Source organism: Pleurodeles waltl, chromosome 8 (assembly GCF_031143425.1).
Source record: "Pleurodeles waltl isolate 20211129_DDA chromosome 8, aPleWal1.hap1.20221129, whole genome shotgun sequence".
Lineage (NCBI taxonomy): Eukaryota > Metazoa > Chordata > Amphibia > Caudata > Salamandridae > Pleurodeles > Pleurodeles waltl.
In genome coordinates, this window is record NC_090447.1 from 681,907,515 (window position 1) to 681,926,266 (window position 18,752).

The following is an 18,752-nucleotide window of genomic DNA, read 5'->3' on the forward strand; positions in this document are numbered from 1 at the left end:
GAACAATTTTTTATGTTTAACACACACATACACAATGTGTGTGTATATATATATATATATATATATATATATATATATATATATATATATATATATATATAAATGTCACCTACTGGTGGTTGACAGTAGGTAGTTATAGTTAGGACCTAGTTTCTATGGTGAGTGCATTTTTTGTTTTTCCAGTAACTTTGGCACTGTTTGGCGAATCTTATTGAAATTTTCGAAAATTTATATGCCACTCACTTCAGCTGCTGGCTTGAAAGTTTTCGGGGTGATCCTTCAAGTGGGGACAGAGAAAAAGGGGGGGTCTGAAATGCAATTTCTCTGTGCATTTTCCCATAGGGTCTTTAGACAAAACTACAGCCTGAACCGCTGAACAGAATTACACCAAATTTGACAGGAAACTGAATCTTGGTGCACAGATCGTGCTTTTTGTTACTTGCTGTAGATCCGTTCAGTAGGATTGGAATTATTAAAGGAGAAATGGGTATATCTGGGTGGAGCCTAAGTACAGATCTCATGGTGAGATCTGATTGGCTGTCAGCACTTCATCCAGGAAGTGCTGACAGCCATTTTGAGACCAGCGTACATGAAAGTCCCTCATTGAAATTCATTGTAGTGAATGGCAGGTTTTGATGGTCAAAAAACAGAAGAATGTATAAAGGGTGATAACAGATTTTAGATACAATATGAATAATTTGTTGATGGTACCATACTCATTTTAAGAATTGTGGTGTATTCTAAGATGATTTTACCCTGTGAAAAAGTAATCTGCTGGGATTTCATGAATCATGTTTTAGAGAAAACTGTTTTCTCATGATCTTCTCATAGCGGTTATAGAAAGTGCTCTAGACACTAAACTGATAGCATAGTTTCCGTAAATTCACACTATCTTTCACAGCCATTTGAGAACGAAGTCTGACATTCTCAGTAAAACATTACTTCCAACATGAATAGCCTGTCAGTTGATTCCCCTGTGTTATACTGCAGACTTACAGAGTCTTCTAAAGAAGACCTACAAAGCTAACAGTCATAATTATGACAAAAGTGTGGCACTACTGAAGACATCTTCATTGAATCAAACTGGTAAAACTTAAGACATTTAATTTAGAAAGGAACAAAATGAGGGGGGTCATTTTGTCATAGAAATGATGGTTAATGCTTTAGAAGGAAACATTAGGACATGTTTTAAGTGGGTTCGCAAATATTTTTCTCTTTTATTTTATTAAAACTTTCTGACATACAGACTGAAATATGCACTTTCAATACCAGCAGCAGACTGCCAGTGAACTCCCTGGTGATCAGAGGCTACTATAGTGTTCTAATGAGCAACTAGAGTGCTAACATTCTGAATTTATGTCAAATGTATGACATAGCTGAACTCCATCTTGATGGAATCAAACTGGAAAACTGAAAGCATTTTCGACTGAGGATACTGCAGTAAATATGGAAATTAGGGAGCTTCATAACAAATAAGTCCCCAAAGACAGCCACCAGGGGAAAAAGAGTCCAAATGTAGCACGCATATAACCCAAATGTAGCTCAAGTGTAGTCTAAATGACAGAAGTGTGGCAAACACTTTTTTTGGCGGCTTTATATAGCATAGACTCAACCCAAAGGTATTGGAGTGCTTTACATGAGCATCAGTTACCTTACACATGGACACATTCATTTTGATTTTAGGCATGGGGAGATTAAGGGGGTCATTATAACATTGGCGGAAAAAGCTGCTTACTGCCGTGCAGAAGACCGCCAACACATCGCCGCGGCCGCGGAATTCCGCCACAGCTAGTATGACCCACAGCTCGGAATCCGTCAGTGATAACCTGGCGATAACAAAACCGACACCGTCACGCCAACAGGAATACGCCCACACTATCACGACCCACGAATCCACGCGGTGGTCTTTGAACCGCGTTATTCCATTGGCGGTATACACCGCCGCGCTCAAAATACACACACATATACAAAACACAAGCACATTGGACAATTCCAAATACACACACCTGATACACATACACACACCACTCCCACACACTCAATACAATATAAAACACACACCCACATCATCCACAAACCCCTATGACCACAATTGCGACTGAAGGCCAGAGAGAGACACCACCATCTACAAACTAGAATCCACAGGCACTCAACACCATCACTCACACAAAATCCACGCACAAAACACCTCACACCACTAAACATTACCCCACACATCACCCACACTACCCCATGGCACTGCAAGACACCCCAGGTTTTCTGAGGCGAAGCTCAGGGTCATGGTGGAGGAAATCATCTGGGTAGAGCCACAGCTATTCGGATCACAGGTGCAGCACACCACCATCGCTAGGAAGATAGAGCTATGGCGCAGAATCATGGACAGGGTCAACGCAGTGGGACAGCACCTATGAACACGGGATGACATCAGGAAGAGGTGGAATGACCTACGGGGGAAGGTACGTTCCGTGGTCTCTAGACACCAGATTGCAGTTCAGAGGACGGGCGGCGGACCCCCACCTCCTTCCCCAGAACTAACAACATGGGAGGAGCAGGTCTTGGCTATTCTGCATCCTGAGGGCCTCGCTGGAGTAGCTGGAGGAATGGACTCTGGTAAGTCAAATCTTTACTACTTCATCCCCTACCCTACCTGAATGCTATCACATACCCCCGCCCTCACCCCTTCACTCCAACTCCTCACAGATGTCCCACTATCACAAACCACACATCCCAACACCAAGCCCTGCATGCAACACCAAAGCATGGACACCCATTACCAATGCATGGCCACTGCACATACCCACACACCCCCCTAAACAATTATCACACAAGGTCCCACACAAGAGTGCAAGCACTGGGGTACAGGGTCACCCACCCATTGCACACCATGGCACACACAGATGCAATAATCATGCCTTTACACCCCTGCAGGACCCCTACCCAACGTCACCGGACAGGAGGGTCCAGACATGTCCACTCCACTCACAGAAGAGGACCACAGTGATGACAGCAGCTCTGTCCAACTGGATCTAGATGACCAGCCCGGCCCATCTGGGACCTCGGGACAGTCGGTTCCCCTCACACAGTCACAGGCCACTACAGAGCTTCCCCCTCTGGAAACACCAGCACAGCACCCACCCAACAGGCCCATACCTCTGTCCCCAGGACACGTCAAGCAGCAGTGTGTCCACCAATACAGGGAACCCAGGCTAACCCACCAGCCCAACAACACCAGGGTCCTGGGGGCAGTGGTAGTGGGCACACAGTTCAGGGGACAGAGGCCCAGGAACACAGGGGAACTGGGAGAGCTGCTGTGCGACAGGGGGAGGACAGGCCCAGGGAACCCACTCTCCATGAGGCCCTCTCCAACATCATGGGTGCCTACCACCATTCCCAGGAGACGATGGCAACGGCACTGGCCAAGTTTCAGGAGACCCAGCGGCTGCAGGAGGAACAGTATTTGGGGTTCAGGGAGGAACTCAAATCCATCAATACCACCCTGGGCACCATTGTAGGGGTGCTGAAGGAACTCGTCAACACCAGGAGGGACACTGTGGCACAACAAGGGGCCCCTGACACTAGCCTGGACAATGAACTGCCAACCACCTCCGCCGGAGCTAGTGGACAGGAGGCACCACCACAGGACCACGACACCAGCACCCCACCCCCTGCAGATGGAGAACCATCCCGCAAATGGTCCCTGAGATCCAGGACAAAGACAGAGAATAATGCCAAGACCCCCGCCAAGAAATGAGACCACCCTGATTGTCATCCTTCTGTCCCACTTTGTCACCCTGTCCATCCTTAAACTGCCCCAGCTCCACTTCCTATGCCCCTTTGGACAATGCACCTGTGAGACTAATAGACTGGACTCTGCCATGGACATCCCTCCACCATCACCCCTGACCATTTTACAACACCCTCCAATATTTAGCACTTAAATAAACACCCTTAAAGCACAAAACAATCTGGAGTCACTCTTTGCTTTTGAAAATGTGTATTTGCAATAACTGTGGAAAAATGCTATATCCAATGTATTGTCAACATACCTATGTCACACAGCTCTAGTCCATGCAGAAACAAAGCAGATGTCACACAGTGGGACCCACATCTGTGAACTCGAAAGGGAAAGTGACAACTCAGGGTCCATACACTGGTTGAAAGTGACAGACAGATGAGAGGTAGAACAATTATATCAGATGTAGCAGGCAGTGATGTCTTCATACCTGTGTCCCACTGGAAGTATTGACGAATCACAGTGTTTCTGTTGTCTATGTCCTCTTCTTCTGCTTCCTCGTCTTCACTGTCCACAGGCTCCACAGCTGCCACAACACCTCCATCTGGACCATCATCCTGCCGAAAAGGCACCTGTCATAGCAAAGCTAAGTTGTGAAGCATACAGCAGGCCACGATGATCCGGCACACCTTCTTTGGTGAGTAGAATAGGGAACCACCTGTCATATGGAGGCACCGGAACCTGGCCTTCAGGAGGCCGAAGGTTTTTTCTATAATCCTCCTAGTTCGCCCATGTGCCTCATTGTAGCTTTCCTCTGCCCTTGTCCTGGGATTCCTCACAGGGGTCAGTAGCCATGACAGGTTGGGGTAACCAGAGTCACCTGCAAATGTCGAGGGACAACTGTTAGACACACACTAACCGCAAGGACATCCCCAGACCGAGACACATAGTCACACTGTATAGGGTCCATGTCCTCACCTAATAACCACACACTGTGCCTCTGGAGTTGCCCCATCACATAAGGGATGCTGTTATTCCTCAAAATGTAAGCGTCATACACTGAGCCAGGAAGCTTGGCATTCACATGAGAGATGTACTGGTCGGCCAAACGCACCATCTGCACATTCATCGAATGGTAGCTCTTCTGGTTTCTGTACACCTGTTCACACCTGCGGGGGGGACCAAGGCCACACGTGTCCCATCAATGGCACCTATTATGTTGGGGATATGTCCCAGGGCATAGAAGTCACCTTTCACTGTAGGAAAATCCTCCACCTGAGGGAAAACGATGTAGCTCCGTATGTGTTTCAGCAGGGCAGGCAACACTCTGGACAACACGTTGGAGAACATGGGCTGGGACATCCCTGATGCTATGGCCACTGTCGTCTGAAAAGACTCACTTGCCAAGAAATGGAGTACTGACAGCACCTGCACTAGAGGAGGGAATTCCTGTAGGATGGCGGATAGCTGACATCAGGTCTGGCTCCAACTGGGCACACAGTTCCAGGATTGTGGCACAATCAATTCTGTAGGTGACAATTACATGTCGCTCCTCCATTGTCAACAGGTCCACCAGCGGTCTGTACACGGGAGGATGCCGCCATCTCGTCCCCTGCCCCAGCGGACGTGCTCTATGGAGGAGAACAGCGAGCAGAGAGTCAACTAACGCTGAGGTACGTAAACACAACTTTATTCAGCAATTTTTAAAAACCGCTATGTGCCTGTATTAGTGTGTATGCAAGGCCTACATGTGTGTGACGCAGTTAAAATTAATGCCATGTGGCCCCCTGAAATGGGGTCTGCTTGACCTGTAATGTGGGACATGGGGATATGATGTAACTGCGCTGGCGTTGTACACCGTCGCGGTAGGCGGTCAAAGACCGCAGCGCAATCCTGCATTTGTTAACAATGGACCCTATGGGTCCCAGGAGCCAATGACGATGTACATCGGCGGTGACGGCACACACCGTCGCGGACGTCACCGCCATTTTCTCTCTGTTCACTCACTTGATACCTGATCTTCGACAGGAGAGGACCTACACTGCAAGTGTTGCTGTGACCTCAGTCTGGAAGAGACAATGGCTCATGTGTCTAGGGAAAGGGCCCCTGCCTTCAGGACGGAGGAGTTGGAGAAACTAGTGGATGGGGTCCTACCCCAGTACATGCTACTCTACGGTCCTCCAGATAAACAGGTAAGTACACTGTGAGCATGCCGAATGGGCAATGCCTGTGTGGAGTGGAGTGGTGTGGATGGAAGATAGGGGGGGAGAATGAGGCGTGCATGAAATGACGGTGAGTGGATGTGCATCATAGCAAGGGTAGGGATGCAGGCCAATGACTGTGATGGTGCGGACGGTTATATCTTTTCCTTTTCCCCTGTACTATTCCTGTAGGTCAGCGCCCACCAGAAGAAGGATATTTGGCGTGCCACTGCCAAGGAAGTCCGGACCCTGGGGGTCCACCACAGACAGAGCACCCACTGCTGTAAAAGATGGGAGGACATTCGCCGCTGGAGCAAGAAGACGGCGAAGGCCCAGCTAGAGATGGCCTCCCAATGTGAAAGGGGTGCCCGTCGCACCATGAGCCCCCTGATGTTCCAGATCCTGGCAGTGGTGTATCTGGAGTTGGATGGGCGCTTGAAGGCATCACAGCAGCCACAACGGGGTGAGTACACTCTCATTCAGCTGATTCAGCACGCATTGGAGGTGTATGGATGGGTATGGTGGGCTGTGGGTTCCCCTAGGCCAGGGCGAGTTTAGTAGGCAAGATCCCTTTGTAAGGCAGGCCATGTGGCACCCCACCCCATCTGTGTTCAGAGCCAAATACACCTAGTCAGGCTCCTGTGACTTCCATGTGTGCAACAATCAGGCACAGGCCTTGTACCCCATGTCCCTGTGATTAATTAGGAAACTTAAAGTGTACGGTGTAGTGCAGGGGGCTTCTGTGTCTGTAATGTCCGCCAACGGTAGCGGTATTGCATGCACTCAACATGTCTTTCTTTTGTCTTCCCCACCCCTTTTTGTGGTCTCCCTGTTCTTGTGTGCATTAGCATCATCAGGCGGAGGAGCAGTGGCACCAGAGCAGGAGAGAGCTTAATTCCACATGGCCCTGGAGGGCGACACAATGGAGTCAGAAGCCACCAGTGGGACGGATGGCGAGGGGAGCTCCACGGCGGGGACAGGAGCTGAGACCAGCGACACGGACTCCTCCTCTGATGGGAGCTCCCTTGCGGTGACGGGCCCCTCTGTGCCCACCGCATCTACAGGTACAGCCGCCACCCCCCCCCTACCAGCACCGCCCTCCCAGCAGCCCCTCAGCGTGTGCCCCGTGGCCGCTCACCCAGGAGGGTGGGCATCTCCTTTGCCCCAGGCACCTCAGTCCCTGCCCCAGTCAGCTCTGCTGCCCTCAGTGAGGAGGCCATTGACCTCCTAAGGTCCCTCACTGTTGGGCAGTCTACCATTTTGAATGCCATCCAGGTTGTAGAGAGGCAGTTGCAACAGACCAATGCATACCTGGAGGGCATTCATTCTGGTCAGGAAGCCCAACAGCAAGCTTTTCAGACTCTGGCCGCAGCACTGATGGCAGCCATTGTCCCTGTGTCCAGCCTCCCCCCTCCAACTTACTCCACCCAGACCCAAACACCTGTACCTCAGCCTATCCCAAGCACACCATCAGACCAGCATGCACACACCTCAACACACAAGGGAAGCTCAGGCAAACATAAGCACCACACATCCCACAGGCACTCACACAAGCATCATACCCAAGCAAACATACCAACAACCACTGCCTCCACTGTGTCCCCCTCCTCCTCGTCTCCTTCCTCCCTCCCTGTCTCGTCTCCACTCACACCTGAATGTACTACATCTTCAGCCACTACGTCCATCACCAGCACAACCATCACCACGCCCCGCTCACTTGCACTCACCAACCCCACTACCATTCACACATCCCCTTTGTCCTCTCCAAGTGTGTCTGTGAGCCCACCTCCCAAGGTACACAAATGCAGCCACACACCCACCCAACAGCCATCCACCTCACGACAGCCTCCAGCCCATGCACCTTCACCCAAGCTCAGCAAACGTACACCTCCTACAACCACTACCTCTTCCTCCACTCCCAAACCCCCTCCATCTACCCGTCCCAGTGTGTCCAAAAAACATTTCCTGTCCAACCTTGACCTCTTCCCCTCAGCTCCCCCACCCCTTCAGTCCCCTAGGGCCCGCCTTTCCAGGTCCCAGCCCAGCACCTCAGCCAGAACATCAGCAGGAACAGTGGTGCCAGCAGTAACCGGCTTCTGGAGTACGCCAAGCAGGAGGGCAGCCAGTGTGCCAAGGAGCCAGACCACAGACAGTCCCCCGCGTCAAAAGCATAAAAAGTTGCCCACTGCCCGGCAGAAGAGAGGCAAAACATCTACCAACAAAACCTCTCCCAGGAGTACAGTTGGGAGTGGGAAGACAGCTGCACCACCATCCAAGATGTGGAAGTGGCACAGAAAAACAGGCAAGTGGCCGAAAACCTGCACGGCGGACAAGACCGCCACAAGCACCGCTGCCAAGGACACTGCCGCCACCAGCACCACTGCCAAGGACACCGCCACCACCAGCACCGCTGCCAAGGACACCGCCGCCACAAGCACTGCTTCACAGGACCCCGCACCACCAGCACCTCTGCCAAGGACACCGCAGCCACAAGCACTGTTTCACAGGACACCGCCGCCACCAGCACCACAGGCCAATGAGCGCCAAAAGCTCCGACGCTAGTGAGGCCGCCACAAGCAGGATGAAGCACTCTGGGCACAAAGCCCCCTCCAGAACAAGTGGAGAAAGACATCCACTACCTCAGGCCTTGGCAGGATGAAGCACTCTGGGCACAAAGCCCACTCCAGAACCAGTGGAGAAAGACATCCACTACCTCAGTCCTTGGCAGGATGAAGCACTCTGGGCACAAAGCCCCCTCCTGGAGCAGTGGAGTATCACATCCAATACCTCAGTCCTTGGCAGGATGAAACACTCTGGGCACAAAGCCCACTCCAGAACCAGTGGAGACTGTTATCCACTTGAGAGACTGTGGCTTTGCACTCCCCAGGATAACGCTGTGGGCAAACCACCCACTTGAGAGACTTGTGAGACTGTGGCTTTGCACTCTCCAAGATAAAGCAGTGGGCAACCCACCCACTGGAAAGACTTGAGAGACTGTGGCTTTGCACTCCCCAGGATAAAACAGTGGGCAAACCACCCACTGAAAAGACTTGAGAGACTGTGGCTTTGCACTCCCCAGGATAAAGCAGTGGGCAAACCACCCACTTGAGAGACTTGTGAGGCTGTGGCTTTGCACTCCCCAGGATAAAGCAGTGGGAAAACCACCCACTTGAGAGACTTGTGAGACTGTGGCTTTGCACTCCCCAGGATAAAGCAGTGGGCAAACCACCCCTTGGAAAGACTTGAAAGGCTGTGGCTTTGCACTCCCCAGGATAAAGCAGTGGGCAAACCACCCACTGGTAAGACTTGTGAAACTGTGGCTTTGCACTCCCCAGGATGCAGCAGTGGGCGAACCACCCACTTGAGAGACTGGTGAGACTGTGGCTTTGCACTCCCCAGGATAAAGCAGTGGGCAAACCACCTACTAGAAAAACTTGAGAGGCTGTGGCTTTGCACTCTGCAGGATAAAGCAGTGGGCATGTAGCCCCCTCGTGGATCTGGCGTTGTGCACTCATCCGATTGAGGTGCCCCCCCTTCCCTTCCCCCTGAGGTGCCTTTTGTATTTCTATCGGATGCTCCAGCAGTGTTCTCTCCGTTTTGATCGGGTATTTTGTGTGGGCCTCGCCCATGCATTTTGGGCCCAGTGGTCCACGGACTTTAATGGTAGAATACCTGGGATTTGTATTCTTGGTGTATATATTTGTTTATAGTGTATATATATTTTTTTCATTATTGTATTTTAATAGATTACAAATGTTCAACTCATTTCCTTTTTACCTTGCATTCTTCCAGGGGGGGTTGTAAATGTAATGTATCAACATGTACTTGTGTGTGTGTTGTAGTGGGTGAGGGTGGGGGTGGGGGGGTTGCGTGTTGCATGTGTGTATCACTGTTTTTTCCCTCCCCCTCCCCTGTGTCGTAGGTGCAGTATGCGAGGTATAACAACATCTCTCTCTTATATAATGTCATAGACAAGAAGCAAGAAAAACCATAAGCGATAGGAATTGGTTTAGTCCCTGTTTAAATATTTGGTTTCAGTACTATCACTATGACCTATTGACTTTTTCTTACAACTTTAAGATGTCCGCCGCATTTTAATTCAGAAGCTTTTTGTCCTTTTTAAAAAAATTAATATTGCAGTAGACTTCGTCTGCATAACAGCATTAAATATAACATCTATATGAAGATTGCGTTCAACTTTGACCATTCTAAGATGGCCGCCACGCTCGAATCCAAAAGGATCCGGTCTGTTTCCGGTCCTTTTTCCCTTTTTATTACCATTGAAGCTGACCGCGATTACATGTCAGCTTCGAGTATTTGATTAACGCGAGGAGCGCGTTCTATCTTGAGCCGTCGGGAATTGCTGTTTTTTGGATCATTCATGTGTACCACTGTACACTGGTAAGCATATTATATAGACTTTATAAACCCACAAATTATTGGTTTCGGGCTCAGTGTCTTCAGTTTTGAAATTCTGAATTAGTCAGTTGATTAGAGTTCTGTTTTTTTTTTTTTTAAGTTTGGTTACAAAGCTATGACAGAGGAGCGAGAAGCCCTTTGAATCATTTGGTCATAGTTTGCCATGAATTGAAGCTGTGGTTCCTATGCACGTCGCTGTAGGTTATTTTTTCATTACATCACTTTTTCTTCACGTGGTGATGGTTTTGTTTTGGGCTGTTGGCATCTTTCTTCTCACACTGAAAAATATTTGAATTTTTATTATTTTATATTTTTAGATGGTGTCGTTTATACACCTATATTTATTTATATTAGCTAATCTATGACGAAGGAGACCCCATGTGTCATAGAATTTTGAACACCCTGAAGAAGGTGGAGTCAATTTAATTGAATACATTTTAGTGTATGTCCACCGAAACGCGCGTCGGTGACTTTTTGACATGCCAAAGTTGATGAAAGAATTCTGGACCAGAAAGGATATGTAATGACTTTTGGAAATTCCTTTCTTTGATCATTCCAATTGGATACCTGATAAAAGAAATTACATCTTAGAACATATTGCTTAATATTTGAGAGAGAGAACAGTTTGTTTTCTCACACATGAGCTATCAATCATTTGTAGTAATTCTGTTATAACTTTATTTAATTTTTGCATGTTTACTTTGTTATTATTTGTAAATATTTCGTTTTTTGATCAATGATGTACTGGCGTGGAGGGATTTATCTGTTTTTAAAAAAAATTTTTGTCTAGTCTTGTGACTCCTTTGACTTTGTCTGTGTCCACTTGTGCAGTATATGTTGTCTTTGTGCATGGTGTGTTCTCCTTTAGGTCTGTATTCTATGTTGACATATTTTTTGGTTAGAGGGGGTGATTGTATATAGAGATGATCGCTATTTTTAATAAAAAGGACAATATCATTGTATTTAGAATAAATAAATATGATCTATGTTTGAGATTATTATAACTTATGGTTTTTCTTGCTTCTTGTGTATGACATTATATAAGAGAGAGATGTTGTTATACCTCTGGTAGATTACCCTTGATCTCTCTCTTTACTGATCTAGGGGCCCTGTTTTCTATTGGGTAGGTGCAGTACTCACCGAGGTCTTCGCCGCCGTCTTTGATGTTCCTGGTAGAGGATCAGGAAGACAAAGGCTAGGAGAATCTGAAGTTCCGGTTCCATGGCGTCCTGGTTCCTCGTGGGGTGTGCAGAGATGAGCGTTTTCCCTTACAAGTCCTGTTTCCGCCGTGTTTTTGTTCGTGGTGAATCCGCCCCGGAAAAGGTGGCGGATTGGACTGTTGTAATTCTGTGGGCGGTACATTGGGTTCCGCCTGTCTGTTGGCGGTTAGCGCCGCGGTGTTTGTTTGTACCGCCGTGGCGGTCGGAGTGTTAAAGTGGCTGTCTATGTTGGCCGTTTCCGCCATGGTCGTGATTCCATTTTTTTTTTACAGCCGGCCTGTTGGCGGTTTTACCGCCGCTTTAACACCGACCGCCAGGGTAGTAATGACCCCCTAAGTGACTTGCTCAGATTCATAGGATGTCGATCTGATGCCGAAACTTTAACTTGGTCCCCCAGTGGCTAAGTCTGCAGCTCTGGGCGTAATTTCACATCTTCTCCTCTAAGTGTAACAAATAATCAAGTGATCCACTGGATGAAAAAGACAAATAATTTAAAAGTGCCTTGTCGCTATTTGAGAACTCTGAAAATATGTCCTCATTTTCGTTTTTAGAGCACTAACCATAATTTCTATGGGAATAAGACCCTTATATTTTTTATAATTTCCAAAGGAACTTCTTTAGGTATTTACAGTTTTGATTACATCAAGACAACAACAGGTGTGCCACAAATCTGTAATAAATATAGAAAGTTAGCAAAACTAGTTGTTCATTAGATTACTGTGGGGAGGAAGAGGTCAGGCGGGAGGGGCAGTGGCAGTACAATGCACCATGAAGGGCAAGGAAAAGGGGGGTAGGGGCAACAAACCAACCATTCAGGACAGGCAAAGAGGTTGTGGCAATATAACAGACCATGAGGGCAGAAGGAAGAGGCAGTGGTAGTACAACCATACATGGCAACAGATCCGATAGAGGCAGAAGACTCCTGATGTTTTTTAAGACAAAAAGGGCTTTATTTTATCTGCCTCCTGACTAAAATCTCCTCTTTTTCAATGTAAGTCAATGAGGAAAATCAATTCCCAAGTTGTTTTTTCAAAATTTGCCTCTTACCAAGTTCAAAATGTTTGAAAGTAGGGTACATTGGATCATGGAGGGCAGGGGGGAATGGGGTAGGGACATGGACTCTGATAACAGATGGCAGGAGGGAGATGGGCAGGGGCACCAAACTGACCTTACAGGGCAAGCGTCAGTGGTTGCAGCAGCACAATATACCACACAGAGCAAGCAGGATGGCAGTGCAGCACAATGGACCATGGGAAACAGCAGGGAGGGGACAGGGCCTTGCACGTGGACAACAGAGAGCAGAAGGTGAAGCGGCAAGAGCAGCAAGCTGACCATACCGGACAGACAGGAGAGACAGTTGCAGCATAACGGATTGTGATGAACAGGAGGGAAGGGGCTGTGGCAGCACATAGAAACATGCAGGGCAGGAGGGAGGGGCTGGTGCATGGACTCTGACAACAGAGGGTAGGGAGGAGGTGTATGGGGCAGCAAGCAAATTGTTCAGGGCAGGTGGGAAAGGCAGTAGCAGAACAATGGGCACACAAGGCTGTAATCAAAGAGCAGGGGTATGAACTTGAACAATGAATGGCAAGGAGGAGCAGGAGCAGCAAGCTTGGGTGAGGGCAGCACAACGCCAGGCCAAGGGCTACATCCAACCCTCCCCCACCGTGCATTGCAATGGGCTTCTTACTTAATGTTACAAAAAACCTAGAAATTCACTGAAAAAAACAAAGGTTACAGGAACGCTATAGTTGGGAAACCGAATTAAAAAAAAAATACAAATTCACTTAAAAAACCAAAGGTTACAGAGACATTATAGCTAGGCTTACGTTTTAAACGTACCAAATCATAGAAATGCACCTGTTATACATAGAGTTATCTAGAGTAACTATAATGCATGCCCTAAGGTAACTATAACTCATGTCCCTCGCCATGCACTGCTAATTACCCCACAAATGACAGTACTCAGGACATCTTTAATAACATGATTGATAATATCAATGTAATATTTGCAGTCAAACTTTTCACGAAAAAACTGTGCTATTGGAGGCTGGCCCTCTATGTAGTGTGCAAAGCAAGGCACACAGTGCAAGGGGTCCAGGTAACCACACGTTAGTTTACAGGGGTAAAAAGTAGGTCACCTAATGCTCAAATTTTAAAGGTAGCTTGGTCAAGCAGTTAGGCCAGTCTTGGAAGAGTGCAAAACATTTCTTATTCAGACAGTATCAATCCTGCAACTCACACACTCAAAGCAATAACTTGAGACCAATTTATAAAAATACTTCAGGTTTGTAGATAAATCTTAAGAACAAGATCAAAATTGGGTAAGTAGTTTTCGAGATATGAATTTTAATAAAAAAATTATTTTTTTTATGTGTAATTACGCACCATAGGAATCAATGGTGGATCACCTTTAAAAATACATATAAAATCCTACAGTTGGTTTACCTAGTTCTTCTTTTGGAGGTTCGTCGAGTGTAGGAAAGTACCATCTTGCCTGGCATGTTACCCCCATTTTTCACTCTATATATGTTGTTTTAGTTGTATGTGTCACTGGGACCCTGCCAGCCAGGGACCCAGTGCTCGTAAGTGTGCCTGAATGTGTTACCTGTGTAGTGACTAACTGTCTCACTGAGGCTCTGCTATCCAGAACCTCAGTGGTTATGCTCTCTCATTTCTTTCAAATTGTCACTAACAGGCTAGTGACCAATGTTACCAATTTGCATTGGCTTACTGGAACACCCTTATAATTCCCTAGTATATGGTACTGAGGTACCCAGGGTATTGGGGTTCCAGGAGATCCCTATGGGCTGCAGCATTTCTTTTGCCACCCATAGGGAGCTCTGGCAATTCTTACACAGGCCTGCCACTGCAGCCTGAGTGAAATAACGTCCACGTTATTTCACAGCCATTTACCACTGCACTTAAGTAACTTATAAGTCACCTATATGTCTAACCTTTACCTGGTAAAGGTTAGGTGCAAAGTTACTTAGTGTGAGGGCACCCTGGCACTAGCCAAAGTGCCCCCACATTGTTCAGGGCAAATTCCCCGGACTTTGTGAGTGCGGGAACACCATTACACACGTGCACTACACATAGGTCACTACCTATGTGTAGCTTCACAATGGTAACTCCGAATATGGCCATGTAACATGTCTATGATAATGGAATTGCCCCCTCTATGCCATCCTGGCATAGATGGCACAATCCCATGATCCCAGTGGTCTGTAGCACAGACCCTGGTACTGCCAAACTGCCTTTTCAGGGGTTTCACTGCAGCTGCTGCTGCTGCCAACCCCTCAGACAGGTTTCTGCCCTCTTCGGGTCCAGCCAGGCTTGGCCCAGGATGGCAGAACAAAGGACTTCCACTGAGAGAGGGTGTTACACCCTCTCCCTTTGGAAAATGGTGTGAAGGCAGGGGAGGAGTAGCCTCCCCCAGCCTCTGGAAATGCCTTCATGGGCACAGATGGTGCCCATTTCTGCATAAGCCAGTCTACACTGGTTCAGGGACCCCTTAGCCCTGCTCTGGCGCGAAACTGGACAAAGGAAAGGGGAGTGACCACTCCCCTGACCTGCACCTCCCCTGGGAGGTGTCCAGAGCTCCTCCAGTGTGCTCCAGACCTCTGCCATCTTGGAAACAGAGGTGCTGCTGGCACACTGGACTGCTCTGAGTGGCCAGGGCCAGCAGGTGATGTCAGAGACTCCTTCTGATAGGCTCCTTCAGGTGTTGCTAGCCTATCCTCTCTCCTAAGTAGCCAAACCCTCTTTTCTGGCTATTTAGGGTCTCTGCTTTGGGGAATTCCTTAGATAACGAATTCAAAGAGCTCATCAGAGTTCCTCTGCATCTCTCTCTTCACCTTCTGCCAAGGAATCGACTGCTGACCGCGCTGGAAGCCTGCAAAACTGCAACAAAGTAGCAAAGACGACTACTGCAACTCTGTAACGCTGATCCTGCCGCCTTCTTGACTGTTTTCCTGGTGGTGCATGCTGTGGCGGTAGTCTGCCTCCTCTCTGCACTAGAAGCTCCGAAGAAATCTCCCGTGGGTCGACGGAATCTCCCCCCTGCAAACGCAGGCACCAAAGAACTGCATCACCGGTCCCCTAGGTCTCCTCTCAGCACGACGAGCGAGGTCCCTTGAATCCAGCAACTGTGTCCAAGTGACTCCCACAGTCCAGTGACTCTTCAGTCCAAGTTTGGTGGAGGTAAGTCCTTGTCTACCCACGCCAGACTGTATTGCTGGGAACCGCGACTTTTGCAGCTACTCCGGCCTCTGTGCACTTCTGGCGGAAATCCTTTGTGCACAGCCAAGCCTGGGTCCACGGCACTCTAACCTGTATTGCACGACTTTCTAAGTTGGTCTCCGGCGACGTGGGACTCCTTTGTGCAACTTCGGGTGAGCACCGTTTCACTCTTCTTCGTAGTGCCTGTTCCGGCACTTCTGCTGGTGCTGCCTGCTTCTGAGAGGGCTCCTTGTCTTGCTCGACGCCCCCTCTGTCCCCAGACGCAATTGGCGACATCCTGGTCCCTCCTGGGCCACAGCAGCATCCAAAAACGCTAACCGCACGACTTGCAGCTAGCAAGGCTTGTTGGCGGTCTTTCGGCGGGAAAACACTTCTGCACGACTCTCCACGGCGTGGGAGATCCATCCTCCAAAGGGGAAGTGTAAGAAAATGCCTCCTTGGCATGGTTGCCCCCTGACTTTTTGCCTTTGCTGATGCTATGTTTACAATTGAAAGTGTGCTGAGGCCTGCTAACCAGGCCCCAGCACCAGTGTTCTTTCCCTAACCTGTACTTTTGTACCCACAATTGGCAGACCCTGGCATCCAGATAAGTCCCTTGTAACTGGTACTTCTAGTACCCAGGGCCCTGATGCCAAGGAAGGTCTCTAAGGGCTGCAGCATGTCTTATGCCACCCTGGAGACCTCTCACTCAGCACAGACACACTGCTTGCCAGCTTGTGTGTGCTAGTGAGGACAAAACGAGTAAGTCGACATGGCACTCCCCTCAGGGTGCCATGCCAGCCTCTCACTGCCTATGCAGTATAGGTAAGACACCCCTCTAGCAGGCCTTACAGCCCTAAGGCAGGGTGCACTATACCATAGGTGAGGGTACCAGTGCATGAGCATGGTACCCCTACAGTGTCTAAACAAAACCTTAGACATTGTAAGTGCAGGGTAGCCATAAGAGTATATGGTCTGGGAGTTTGTCAAACACGAACTCCACAGCACCATAATGGCTACACTGAAAACTGGTAAGTTTGGTATCAAACTTCTCAGCACAATAAATGCACACTGATGCCAGTGTACATTTTATTGTAAAATACACCCCAGAGGGCACCTTAGAGGTGCCCCCTGAAACTTAACCGACTATCTGTGTAGGCTGACTAGTTTTAGCAGCCTGCCACAAACCGAGACATGTTGCTGGCCCCATGGGGAGAGTGCCTTTGTCACTCTGAGGCCAGTAACAAAGCCTGCACTGGGTGGAGATGCTAACACCTCCCCCAGGCAGGAATTGTCACACCTGGCGGTGAGCCTCAAAGGCTCACCTCCTTTGTGCCAACCCAGCAGGACACTCCAGCTAGTGGAGTTGCCCGCCCCCTCCGGCCAGGCCCCACTTTTGGCGGCAAGGCCGGAGAAAATAATGAGAAAAACAAGGAGGAGTCACTGGCCAGTCAGGACAGCCCCTAAGGTGTCCTGAGCTGAAGTGACTCTAACTTTTAGAAATCCTCCATCTTGCAGATGGAGGATTCCCCCAATAGGGTTAGGATTGTGACCCCCTCCCCTTGGGAGGAGGCACAAAGAGGGTGTACCCACCCTCAGGGCTAGTAGCCATTGGCTACTAACCCCCCAGACCTAAACACGCCCTTTAATTTAGTATTTAAGGGCTACCCTGAACCCTAGAAAATTAGATTCCTGCAACTACAAGAAGAAGGACTGCCTAGCTGAAAACCCCTGCAGCGGAAGACCAGAAGACGACAACTGCCTTGGCTCCGGCCTGTCTCCTGCCTTCCAAAGATCCTGCTCCAGCGACGCCTTCCAAAGGGACCAGCGACCTCGACATCCTCTGAGGACTGCCCCTACTTAGAAAAGACAAGAAACTCCCGAGGACAGCGGACCTGCTCCAAGAAAGGCTGCAACTTTGTTTCCAGCAGCCTTGAAAGAACCCTGCAAGCTCCCCGCAAGAAGCGTGAGACTTGCAACACTGCACCCGGCGACCCCGACTCGGCTGGTGGAGATCCAACACCTCAGGAGGGACCCCAGGACTACTCTGATACTGTGAGTACCAAAACCTGTCCCCCCTGAGCCCCCACAGCGCCGCCTGCAGAGGGAATCCCGAGGCTTCCCCTGACCGCGACTCTTTGAATCCTAAGTCCCGACGCCTGGGAGAGACCCTGCACCCGCAGCCCCCAGGACCTGAAGGACCGGACTTTCACTGGAGAAGTGACCCCCAGGAGTCCCTCTCCCTTGCCCAAGTGGAGGTTTCCCCGAGGAACCCCCCCCTTGCCTGCCTGCAGCGCTGAAGAGATCCCGAGATCTCTCATAGACTAACATTGCGAACCCGACGCCTGTTTCTACACTGCACCCGGCCGCCCCCGCTCTGCTGAGGGTGAAATTTCTGTGTGGGCTTGTGTCCCCCCCGGTGCCCTACAAAACCCCCCTGGTCTGCCCTCCGAAGACGCGGGTACTTACCTGCAAGCAGACCGGAACCGGGGCACCCCCTTCTCTCCATTCTAGCCTATGTGTTTTGGGCACCACTTTGAACTCTGCACCTGACCGGCCCTGAGCTGCTGGTGTGGTGACTTTGGGGTTGCTCTGAACCCCCAATGGTGGGCTACCTTGGACCAAGAACTGAACCCTGTAAGTGTCTTACTTACCTGGTAAAACTAACAAAAACTTACCTCCCCTAGGAACTGTGAAAATTGCACTGTGTCCACTTTTAAAACAGCTATTTGTCAATAACTTGTAAAGTATACATGCGATTTTTATGATTTAAAGTTCCTAAAGTACTTACCTGCAATACCTTTCAAATGAGATATTACATGTAGAATTTGAACCTGTGGTTCTTAAAATAAACTAAGAAAATATATTTTTCTATAACAAAACCTATTGGCTGGATTTGTCTCTGAGTGTGTGTACCTCATTTATTGTCTATGTGTATGTACAACAAATGCTTAACAC

General features: G+C 48.9%; 2 protein-coding genes across 6 annotated transcripts in view; one reads left to right on the plus strand and one right to left on the minus strand.

Annotated features, from left to right (window-relative positions):
• LOC138249549 (interleukin-1 receptor accessory protein-like) overlaps positions 1-18,752 on the minus strand; it is a 2,044,856-nt gene that overhangs the window by 663,080 nt on the left and 1,363,024 nt on the right. The window lies entirely within an intron of this gene.
• The window catches only part of LOC138250213 (uncharacterized), a 446,562-nt gene continuing 438,029 nt past the window's right edge, over positions 10,220-18,752 (plus strand). For 4 of the 5 annotated variants that reach the window (XM_069204803.1, XM_069204804.1, XM_069204805.1 and 1 more), the window contains exon 1: positions 10,225-10,335. The gene's annotated coding sequence lies outside the window, so the exon portion shown is untranslated. Of the gene's footprint in view, positions 10,336-18,752 lie in introns of all 5 variants that reach the window. The other variant, XR_011194909.1, reaches the window with a different exon arrangement.